Source organism: Mizuhopecten yessoensis, unplaced genomic scaffold (genome assembly GCF_002113885.1).
Source record: "Mizuhopecten yessoensis strain PY_sf001 unplaced genomic scaffold, ASM211388v2 scaffold4805, whole genome shotgun sequence".
NCBI lineage: Eukaryota > Metazoa > Mollusca > Bivalvia > Pectinida > Pectinidae > Mizuhopecten > Mizuhopecten yessoensis.
The window spans coordinates 849,974-860,767 of NW_018405730.1; the positions used below are offsets into that span (position 1 = coordinate 849,974).

The window sequence follows — 10,794 nt, forward strand, 5'->3', positions numbered from 1 at the left end:
ACATGATTTCTCCAACAATGTACCAATACCCGCTGACATTATACTCCCTTCCCTGCCTGAAATACCGTCGGTAATTTCTGAGCCCCCAGGTAGTTCTTCAGACCTTCCAACTAGTACAGAAACTGATTCGAACACTTTCACTGTTTCCCCAACTTCACCCTCGTGTGACACACGTCCTAAACGTGATCGTCAGTTGCCCCAAAAACTCAAAGACTACGAGCTGTATTAGCAGAACTTTCACTACTCAGTGTACGTTGGATTCAGTAATTCATTTTACCCACATTCATATTGGTCAAATAACCTATGCTATTAATTGTGTGGCTAGTGTTTAACACTTAATTGTGAATCATGACAATGTTTAAAAATAACATTTACTCTTGCAAAGTTTAATTCCAGTTGACTGTTACTAGTGTTAGTTTATATTTTGATCAAACGATCTGTGAGTCATATAGAACTGTTGTGTCACCATATTTAGTAATGTTCATTTATAGTTGTTTGCAACATTGCGGTTAATGTTTCTTTATCATTCATAATAACTTAGCCATAAGTCATTTACACAGAAAAAGAGGGTAGCGCCAGTGTAATGTATGTTAGTTATTATGGTTCCGGAGATCCCGGACCGGGCTCCGTTTTGTGTGTTACACGTATGTGCCGCTCTTCCGTTTTCCGTCATTAAACGTTCGATCTCTCACCGTGGTTGTGTGTGTTTCTCTTTACTGGCGCTGATATTGTTCTATTTTGCTCTAACTTGGTATTTAGGGGAACTATGACAATGCAAAATCTAACGTCTTCTGTTAAGTCATTTGACAATTTAAAGCGATGTTGGTAGCTCACCCTGTGTCAGTATATAGAGATGTGGATATCTCTCCCTGTGTCATTATAAAGTGATATGATGGCTCACCCTGTGTCAGTATGAAGCAATGTGGGTAGCTCTCCCTGTGTCAGTATGTAGCGATGTTGGTAGCTCTCCCTGTGTCAGTATGTAGCGATGTGGGTAGCTATCCCTGTGTCAGTATGAAGCTATATGGGAAGGTCTCCCTGTGTCAGTATGTAGCGATGTGGGTAGCTATACCTGTGTCAGTATGAAGCTATATGGGAAGGTCCCCCTGTGTCAGTATGTAGCGATGTGGGTAGCTCTCCCTGTGTCAGTATGTAGCGATGTTGGTAACTCTCCCTGTGTCAGTATGTAGCGATGTGGCTAGCTCTACCTGTGTCAGTATGAAGCAATGTGGTTATATCTCCCTGTGTCAGTATGAAGCGATGTTGGTAGCTCTCCCTGTGTCAGTATTTAGCGATGTGGATAGCTCTACCTGTGTCAGTATGAAGCAATGTGGTTATATCTCCCTGTGTCAGTATGAAGCGATGTGGATAGCTCTACCTGTGTCAGTATGAAGCAATGTGGTTATATCTCCCTGTGTCAGTATGAAGCGATGTGGTTATATCTCCCTGTGTCAGTATGAAGCGATGTGGGTAGCTATACCTGTGCCAGTATGTAGCGATGCGGGTAGCTCTCCCTGTGTCAGTATGTAGCGGTGTTGGTAGCTCTCCCTGTGTCAGTATGTAGCGCTGTGGGTAGCTATCCCTGTGTCAGTATGAAGCTATATGGGAAGGTCTCCCTGTGTCAGTATGTAGCTATGTGGGTAGCTCTCCCTGTGTCAGTATGTAGCGATGTGGGCAGCTCTCCCTGTGTCAGTATGTAGCGATGTGGATAGCTCTACCTGTGTCAGTATGAAGCAATGTGGTTATATCTCCCTGTGTCAGTATGAAGCGATGTGGTTATATCTCCCTGTGTCAGTATGAAGCGATGTGGGTAGCTATCCCTGTGCCAGTATGTAGCGATGCGGGTAGCTCTCCCTGTGTCAGTATGTAGCGATGTGGGTAGCTCTCCCTGTATCAGTTTGAAGCGATATGGGAAGGTCTACCTGTGTCAGTATGTAGCGATGTGGGTAGCTATCCCTGTGTCAGTATGAAGCGATGTGGGTAGCTATCCCTGTGCCAGTATGTAGCGATGTGGGTAGCTCTCCCTGTGTCAGTTTGAAGCGATATGGGAAGGTCTACCTGTGTCAGTATGTAGCGATGTGGGTAGCTCTCCCTGTATCAGTATGAAGCGATGTGGGTAGCTCTCCCTGTGTCAGTATGTAGCGATATGGGAAGGTCTCCCTGTGTCAGTATGTAGCGATGTGGGTAGCTACCCCTGTATCAGTATGAAGCGATGTGGGTAGCTCTCCCTTTGTCAGTATGAAGCGATATGGGTAGCTCTCCCTGTGTCAGTATGAAGCGATGTGGGTAGCTCTCCCTGTGTCAGTATGTAGCGATGTGGGTAGCTCTCCCTGTGTCAGTATGAAGCGATATGGGTAGCTCTCCCTGTGTCAGTATGAAGCGATATGGGTAGCTCTACCTGTGTCAGTATGAAGCGATGTGGGAGGCCCTCCCTGTGTCAGTATGAAGCGATGTGGTTATATCTCCCTGTGTCAGTATATAGTGATGAGGATATATCTCACCGTGTCAGTATTTAGCAATGTGGTTATATCTCATTGTGTCAGTATATAGTGATGTGGATATATCTCATTGTGTCAGTATATAGTGATGTGGATATATCTCCCTGTGTCAGTATAAAGTGATGTGGGAAGCTCTCCCTGTGTCAGTATATAACGATGTGGTTATATCTCCCTATGTCAGTATACAGTGATGTGGATATATCTCACCGTGTCAGTATGTGGCAATGTGGTTAGCTAATGATGTGTTAGTATGAAGCGATGTTGGTAGCTCTCCCTGTGTCAGTATGAAGCGATGTTGGTAGCTCTACCTGTGTCAGTATATAACGATGTGGATATATCTCCGTGAGTCAGTATAAAGTGATGTGGGTAGCTCTTCCTGTGTCAGTATATAACGATGTGGTTATATCTCACTGTGTCAGTATAAAGTGATGAGGATATATCTCACCGTGTCAGTATATAACGATGTGGATATATCTCCCTGTGTCAGTATAAAGTGATGTGGGAAGCTCTCCCGGTGTCAGTATGTGATGTGGTTATATCTCACTGTGTCAGTATAAAGTGATGTGGGAGGCCCTCCCTGTGTCAGTATATAACGATGTGGTTATATTTCCCTGTGTCAGTATATAGTGATGAGGATATATCTCCCTGTGTCAGTATAAAGCGATGTGGTTAGCTCATCCTGTGTCGGTTAAAGTGATGTGAATAGCTATCCATGTGTCAGTATACAGTGATGAGGGTTACTCTCCCTGTGTATATAAGTATATGGACTAGAAGGATCGCTCTGACTGTGTTTAAAGTATTTTGAAATACGCAATAATTACTACGAAACAAGTAAAGCCTGCTGTCACATTGTAAAATACCCAGATTCATATCAGTAAGTGAAATAATATTCACCTCGTTTTATATAATAGACAGCAAGAATTATCAAAATAAGTAAGATGGGTTTATTTAGTGCTTTAAAATGTTTAACCAGCAGGGTTAAGAAATCAAGTAGGATAATGGATTTGCATTTTTAAATATACTTCCCGAATTAATAACAAATAAGGGATAGGTGTAGTCGCATATAATTATATTGCATATACGCAGCCAGAATGATCACGCGAGAGATGGTCCCAAAGACAGAGGAATGGCGATGTCTACAACACAATGTCGATATCGAGGTCGGGAAAACACCATACATTACTCTTATCTAAATGGCTACCAGGAAGTGGCTGTAGAAAAAAAACGTCTGTGATTGGCTGTCCAGGATCTGGGCCAGGTGCGCGTGATGCATCTGTACTGTGTGTTCCTGTCTATCTGATAAATTGGGTTACGATTTTTAACTCATTAAACTTCAAATTGCCATGTATTTCGGCACTAAAGTACTTATGTATAGCTTTCGATCGTATTTCTTTAATTTAAATTCGGTATTTAACGCCAAACGATTTTGAATTTCTATTGACTGCAGTTTAGGAGACTGGAAAATAAGTTTTTGTATTTACGTAAATAATTCATGAAATTTCGAATACATGTGCTGAAGGGCGATATACAACATTATCTAACTAGTAATTGACTTTCTCTCAAACCAAATACCCCGTCTCAACACACGCCTAGCATAATAATAGCATAGGGACCAATACGTGCCGAGAGACCCCTGGTGTGATTGCCTGAAAGCGCAGCCATTTTTTTCCTAAAATCGGCGCGAGGCTGACGTCAACCTCATGAATATACAAAAAGTGGCTCAATGACTGCGAAAAACTTTGAAACTCGGAAATGGCGTGTGTTTTTTGGAGGAAACGGAGATCATGTCCGCGGAAGGACAATACATTTTACGTGCATATCGGAGTTTTTAAGTCTTGTTTCAAATGAGTTTTTTGATGCAAGAAAGTTAGGTGGGTTCGAATTTTCGACTTCGAGGGCTTTCCGCCTTCCTCGTATATATAATAAGCATTAGGGTGGCAAAATTATTCTGAACACCTTAAGTAATGTCAAAATATAGCTGAAACATATTCTCAGGTCCCTGTGGCAATACGTAGATACAATCATCAGTTGAGGTGGGTAGGGACTTCCTTCTTGTACTACTGTTTAGCATGAAATGTTCGTGGGTAATTTCTTTCGTGGTTTGAGGCTATTATATTGCTTCGTGGGTACCACTGTTCGTGGGTTCCAATGTTCGTGGGTACCACTGTTCGTGGGGTACCACTGTTCGTGGGTTCCAATGTTCGTGGATACCCATTTTCAACAAAATGTACATGTCGGAACATTTTGCGTTAGAGAAAAATGCATTACATTGTTTGCAAGAGGGAATAACTCTTGTCTGTTGTACAGTTGCTATGGAAATAACCATGAAAGTTGTCCATGCTTTTAGGAATAATTCAAACTCTTTGGAAAACCAGCTGGTGAAACAACCAATACGAAGCATTGGATCGGCACATTTACCCCTGATGGTAGGACAATATGACGAACAAATGGTGGACTAAAAGTACCTCAGAGATGCTTGAGGAATTATAAACATTGGTAGCCAAATATTTTATTGTACAAATGGTGGGGCTGACCCCACGGGCTAAGGGATGGGGCCAAAAAAGTGTATTACTTGGAAATGGTTGATATCCCTACCGTATAACCATATATACGATTGTTGAGTCAGAAGAGTAGAATGCACATCATATGCTTCCAGGATGGCCCTGGGGTCTGGCCCAACCCTTGGAGACAACGTCCCTGGGTCATAACTTGGAAACGGTTGAGACCCCCACCCAAAAACGTTATATACACATGCTGGGCATAAAGAGACGAATGCAGTCATAATATTATAATAGACCCTGGGGTCTAACCCCTAGGGACCTAGTTTCTGAGTCACAGCTTGGAAACAGTTGAGATCCCCACCCTATAGCCATATATACAATTGCTGAGTATAAAGAGATGAATGCACATATGCTTCCAAGATGGCTCCGGGGTCTGCCCCACCCTTGGTTAGATAACCCCTGGGCATTAATTTCCAAAGGGTTAAGATTCCCACCCCAAAAAGAGACGAATGCAGTGATGATATTAGAATTGACCCCTAGGTCCGCCCCACCCTTGCAGACTTAACCCCTGGGTCATAACTTTGAAACGGTTGGGATCCCCACCCGAAAACTATATATACAAATGCTGGGCATAAAGAGAGGAATGCAGTCCTGAAATTATAAAGGATCCTGGGGTCTGGCCACAATCCTAAGGACCTAGTTTCTGAGTCACAGCTTGGAAACAGTTGAGATTCCCATCCCATAACCATACATAAAATTGCTGGGCATGAAAAATCTAATACAGATATGCTACAAGGATTGGCCTTAGGGTCTGGCCTATTCCCTTGGATCTCATTTGGAGAATATTTTGCCATGAATGCTTAGATATCCCTTAGGGCCTCTTGTTTTCTTGATCCCATTGCAACCAAGAAAACCACGAAGGTTATTACACAAGGAACATATCATGTTACACTGTAATGAAACTCCTCCGTACTTAAATGAACAAAATTTATAACGGTGACTTTTCAAAAACATTGACTTTATTTTTTAATATTCTTACTGAAAAATACCTTTATCTGAATGCATTAAAAAGATTCGCTATATTCAGCAATCAACCAAAACCGTCATTTTCATCCTAAAAACCAAACAGCTCGACGCCATATTTGTGTCTAAGCCTTGATTATCGTTTCATTATCGTATTTACGAGTACGAATACATGGTTATTTAGAGTTGATTTCACCTTAGTTGTTCAAGGATTTCATTTACATTGTACAGTACCTCATTTGACTTTTCGATAAAAAAAAAAAAAAAAAGTGTCTGCAATATATGTATTAGACCAGTATTCCTTTTACGCTTTCTCAAATAATGTGATACTACCGCAAGAAGCAAACAATTATGTGACGTTAGGTTGTTACAGACACTTCAAATGGGATTCTTGTGTTGAGATCGGTATACATTGAAAATGTATTTATAATATTGAACGAACGTTTTTTGAACCTTCATGCCGGTATCAATAAATATGCAAGACCACACACTTGTGTTTTTCTAACGAATCAGAAATCACGAGTTTATTGCGCGGACGAATATATTCACGAGTGCGTGGATGTGTGGTCTTGCTTTTATCACATACCTTCCGTATTTGGTAGGGATCGATACAAAGATTTTATAAACTTTGATATTTTTTGAAAATACCGGGAACTTTTCAGTTCGCCATGACAAGGGGATTCCCATAAAAAGTAGTTCCGGCTAGTAGGTAAATAAAACATTCCGTATTGCACATATGCAATACAGAACGTTGTATTTCATAGTCTGAACATTGCTTGTATTACTATAACAAGATTCAACAGGTATGCGATAAACTCGGTTACATTAATATTTGATCTGAAGCCATATAGAGGGCCTCATGCAATATGGATGTAACCTATTTTCGTCCATATCAGCATGAATGAAGCTATACAAAGCATTGCCAACCATACATATATTAGTACATTGAACTTAGAAAGGTCAAATGATCAATAGTTACCACTTTGATTTATGATGCTTAAACAAACAAAAATGACTGTTATAAAACTATATACTTTAAGGAATCGCACAGTGAATCGTACTTGTCAACTACAGTATTTTAACAACTATAGACTTGCGCATGTCCTAAATATGCTTATAATCGCCATAACACGCTAACACACGACGATATATTATATTTCAACAAAACGTAATATCTTTAAAAGGTTATGTAAATTGTGTATGGTATTGTTTGATAGTTTAGTCTCCTTGTTAATTTTCCAGCACGTTTATAACTGATCAAAATATACCTATTAACATCTAGACCTGGTGGTATAAGATAAGGACTTACAGTTTTTGTGCTGTTCTCTTCTATTAAAGCTGGGTCGTACCTGATCTTGGCCCTGTATATGTTTGGTGTTTATAAAAAAATGTTTTCATATGGTTATTTGATACAGATATAGCTTACCCGCCCTTGTTTATCACTTGGTGTTGAGTTAACCTATTTACATCTCGTGTCGGTACTATTAAAAAGTTTCCAGTTGATTGTCCATGCGTATCTTCAAATACAAAGGAACAGGTCGTTTCTGGGAACTTCTATTTTAATGGACGTTTTCCTCCTTTCAAATATAGGTTCATAACTCAGTACGCTATAGTGACGTCAGAAATCGGATGGTCTGATCAAAGACGTATATTATCTATGTCTCTGGTCTAATTCTGTAGATATTTTATAAGAAAACCTTTGCTCAAAACATTGTTCACATATTGAAACACAAAATTCAACCATAGCTTATTATTTTATCATGATTGTAAGTTATTGACAAATTATACAATTCTGAAACATAAACGTGGCCAGTCACACACACACACACAAACAGGTGCAAAAAAATATATGTTGTAAAGATTTAAAACTGAACCTGTTTTAAAGTTCACTTAGTAGTGTGAGGTATCACGGTTTTTGTCAAACATTTGTTGAGGTGACGACATATCCATGTGAAACTTGGGCCTGACACATGTTTGGTCTCCCACGCCTTTACGTGGGTAGGTCGTGCTGATATAGACCCGCCCAAGCACTCATTGCTACCCGTTTTTCGTAATCTGTGTTCTATAGTAACTGTAATTGAATAAAGAATCTGAATTGTGAAATATACATATTTTCCATTAAACATGATAAGACTGAATAGCCATTTTAGTTTTGTGACGAAACACATCCCAGATCAGCCAGGTACATACACGTTACCTGTTCAGACGTAGGCAGTGTAACGATAATGTATAGCGACTTTATTCAAATAATTGATTAAAGGTTCGATAAATTCCCTGTTAGTGATTAAAGAAAAATCGGAATTCCAGACCGTATGCATTCAGGCGTATAGCTGCCAGTGCAAACAATAAACAGTCACGTGCACATCATAATCCTCGCGTGCACCATTTAATTTGTATGTATTGTGTGATGCGAGGTAGTGATTACATGTTTGTACGATTATATTCAATTTGGTTTATGTTGTCCGTCATAAGAAAACCATACGACAACCAACTAACGTTATATCGACTGGGTGTCGATTCAAGCTTGTGTAATAAGGTTCATATTGGGACTACAGGTCCCATCTTAAAAGGAGGTTTGCCTAATTTCTTTATTCAGTAATCAGCAGCAATAACCCATATACATGGTTTAATAGGGATCTGCCAGTCAGATAACAATATGTCCTTGTTAGCTCCCGTCGTTTGGTCAGTATCAAACATTGCAAATATTGATAATCAAAATATGTAAAAACCCACGTGTATTAACTTTGAGTCCCTAAGATATTTTTTTCATTTTTGAAAACGCACAATGGCACATTCAGAGAACATTGGGTGTTCTAAGAACTAACACTGCCGGCCTATTCTGAGAAACGTCAAGAACAGTATGTTGATTGATCATGGCCGCTTAACCAGGAACACAGGTAAGGCTAGTGATAACAGCGTAGGTATCTATATTGGGATGTTGTAGGAGAAGTAGATATGGAACAGGAATGAGACGATAGTATAGAGCACAGGGACATGATATTTACGATTTACAGTATTTTTAATTGTATTAACATATCTTCTGATATGCATTGTTGTTAAACGTTTGTTCTGGAGTTAAGTTCACCGCCTAACAAAAATAATTAACACCGGGAACGTCTTAATATGCATACCGTGTCTTCATTGTCATGTCCCTGTTTTACGGGTGGTTGTGGTGTTTTAATTCTCACGCCTCTGTAGTACGGGTTGGTGTAGTTTGTTGTTTATCAAATCCCTGTTGTACGAGAGGGTATAGTGTGTTAATTTATGGTGTGTTAATTAGGGGTACATGGAATATGAGTGTCTTCATTCTCTGTACATTGTCCACGATTTGTGTATAATATGTATTGTATACTAATGGGTCAATGGCCTGAAGTTCAAATAAAAGTGAAACTTGAATTTACGTGTCCCTGTGGTACGGATTGGTCCTATGTGTTCTTTCCCAAGCCCCTTTGGTAAAGGAGAGTATAGTGTGCTAATTATCATGCGCTTGTGGTTCGGATAGGTGTATTGTTTTTAGCTCACATGTCCCTGTGGTACGGGAGGATCGTCTGTCCCTGTGGTACGAGAGGATCATCTGTCCCTGTGGTACGAGAGGATCTTCTGTCCCTGTGGTACGGGAGGATCGTCTGTCCCTGTGGTAAGGGATTATCGTCTGTCCCTGTTTTCCGTGAGGATCGTCTGTCCCGGTGGTACGGGAGGATCTTCTGTCCCGTCCCACAGGGACAGACGGTCCTCGCGTACAACAGGGCCAGACGATCATCCCGCACCACAGGGACCGACGATCCTCTCGTACCACAGGGACAAACGATCCTCTCGCACCACAGGGACAGACGTCTGTCCCTGTGGTACGGGAGGATCGTCTGTCCCTGTGACTGAACGGTACAGCTTGTTAAATCCTCATGCTCCTGTGGTACGGTTGTGTTTACTGTTATTATTCTTCCCCTTGTGTTACGTATGTTTACTGTTATTATTCTTCCCCTTGTGTTACGTATGTTTACTGTTATTATTATTCCCCTTGTGGTACGGTTGTGTTTACTGTTATTATTCTTCCCCTTGTGTTACGTTTGTTTACATTGTGTGTTTCCAATTTCCCTGATGCAGGAGGGTGTCGTGTTTAGACAGGTATAGGAAAATATCTTAGCAAACGCAACTGAGCTACGGAAATTCTTAAAAAGTGCCCAGTCATTGTATATTGTCGTTTCTATGTTTCTGTAACGTTTAGGTCGACTGATTGTGTATACTTTATCAGCATTATCATTGGCGTAAAACTATAGTACCATGAACGATGGACGTCACACTTACACACGGAGATGTAATTGTACCTTTGGTAATAGAGACAGCATGCTAAATAGCACGTCATCATACAGCTGTGCCTCCCTTCCAGGAATCATCCGAGATCCTAGGGGCCAAAAAGTTACGAATCCAAATAGATAACAAAAATGCTTTTGAAACTGTAGGAGTGGTGCGTGAAGCCCCTTAACTTATAAAGGGCCTGTTTCCAGTAATGTTAATTCTCCATAGGAGCCTGCCCCCGTATAATTTCTTATCTAGCTCAACTACTGTTTTTTTCTTTTCCGAAGAATAATTTTACACCTTTCCGACACCCAGATTTCATAATTTCAGTGAAAATGTATTTTTATAAAGTTGTCAATTTCAGCATCAAAGACATAAGTTCGTAAATAAAAGAAGGTTATCTCGAAATTGTAATTCGCAACATAGTATAAATTTCTTTTGATAAATATTTCCAAAACATCGTGTTTATTCATAAAACA

The 10,794-nt window shown here is 40.3% G+C and overlaps 1 protein-coding gene across 3 annotated transcripts in view; it reads left to right on the forward strand.

Moving 5' to 3' along the window:
• LOC110449722 overlaps positions 1-10,794 on the forward strand; it is a 65,494-nt gene that overhangs the window by 17,096 nt on the left and 37,604 nt on the right. The window contains exon 2 of one of the 3 annotated variants that reach the window (XM_021496768.1): positions 8,821-8,919. The exons of the other annotated variants lie outside the window; for them this stretch is intronic. The gene's annotated coding sequence lies outside the window, so the exon portion shown is untranslated. The remainder of the gene's footprint in view (positions 1-8,820; positions 8,920-10,794) is intronic. 3 annotated transcript variants of the gene reach the window in all.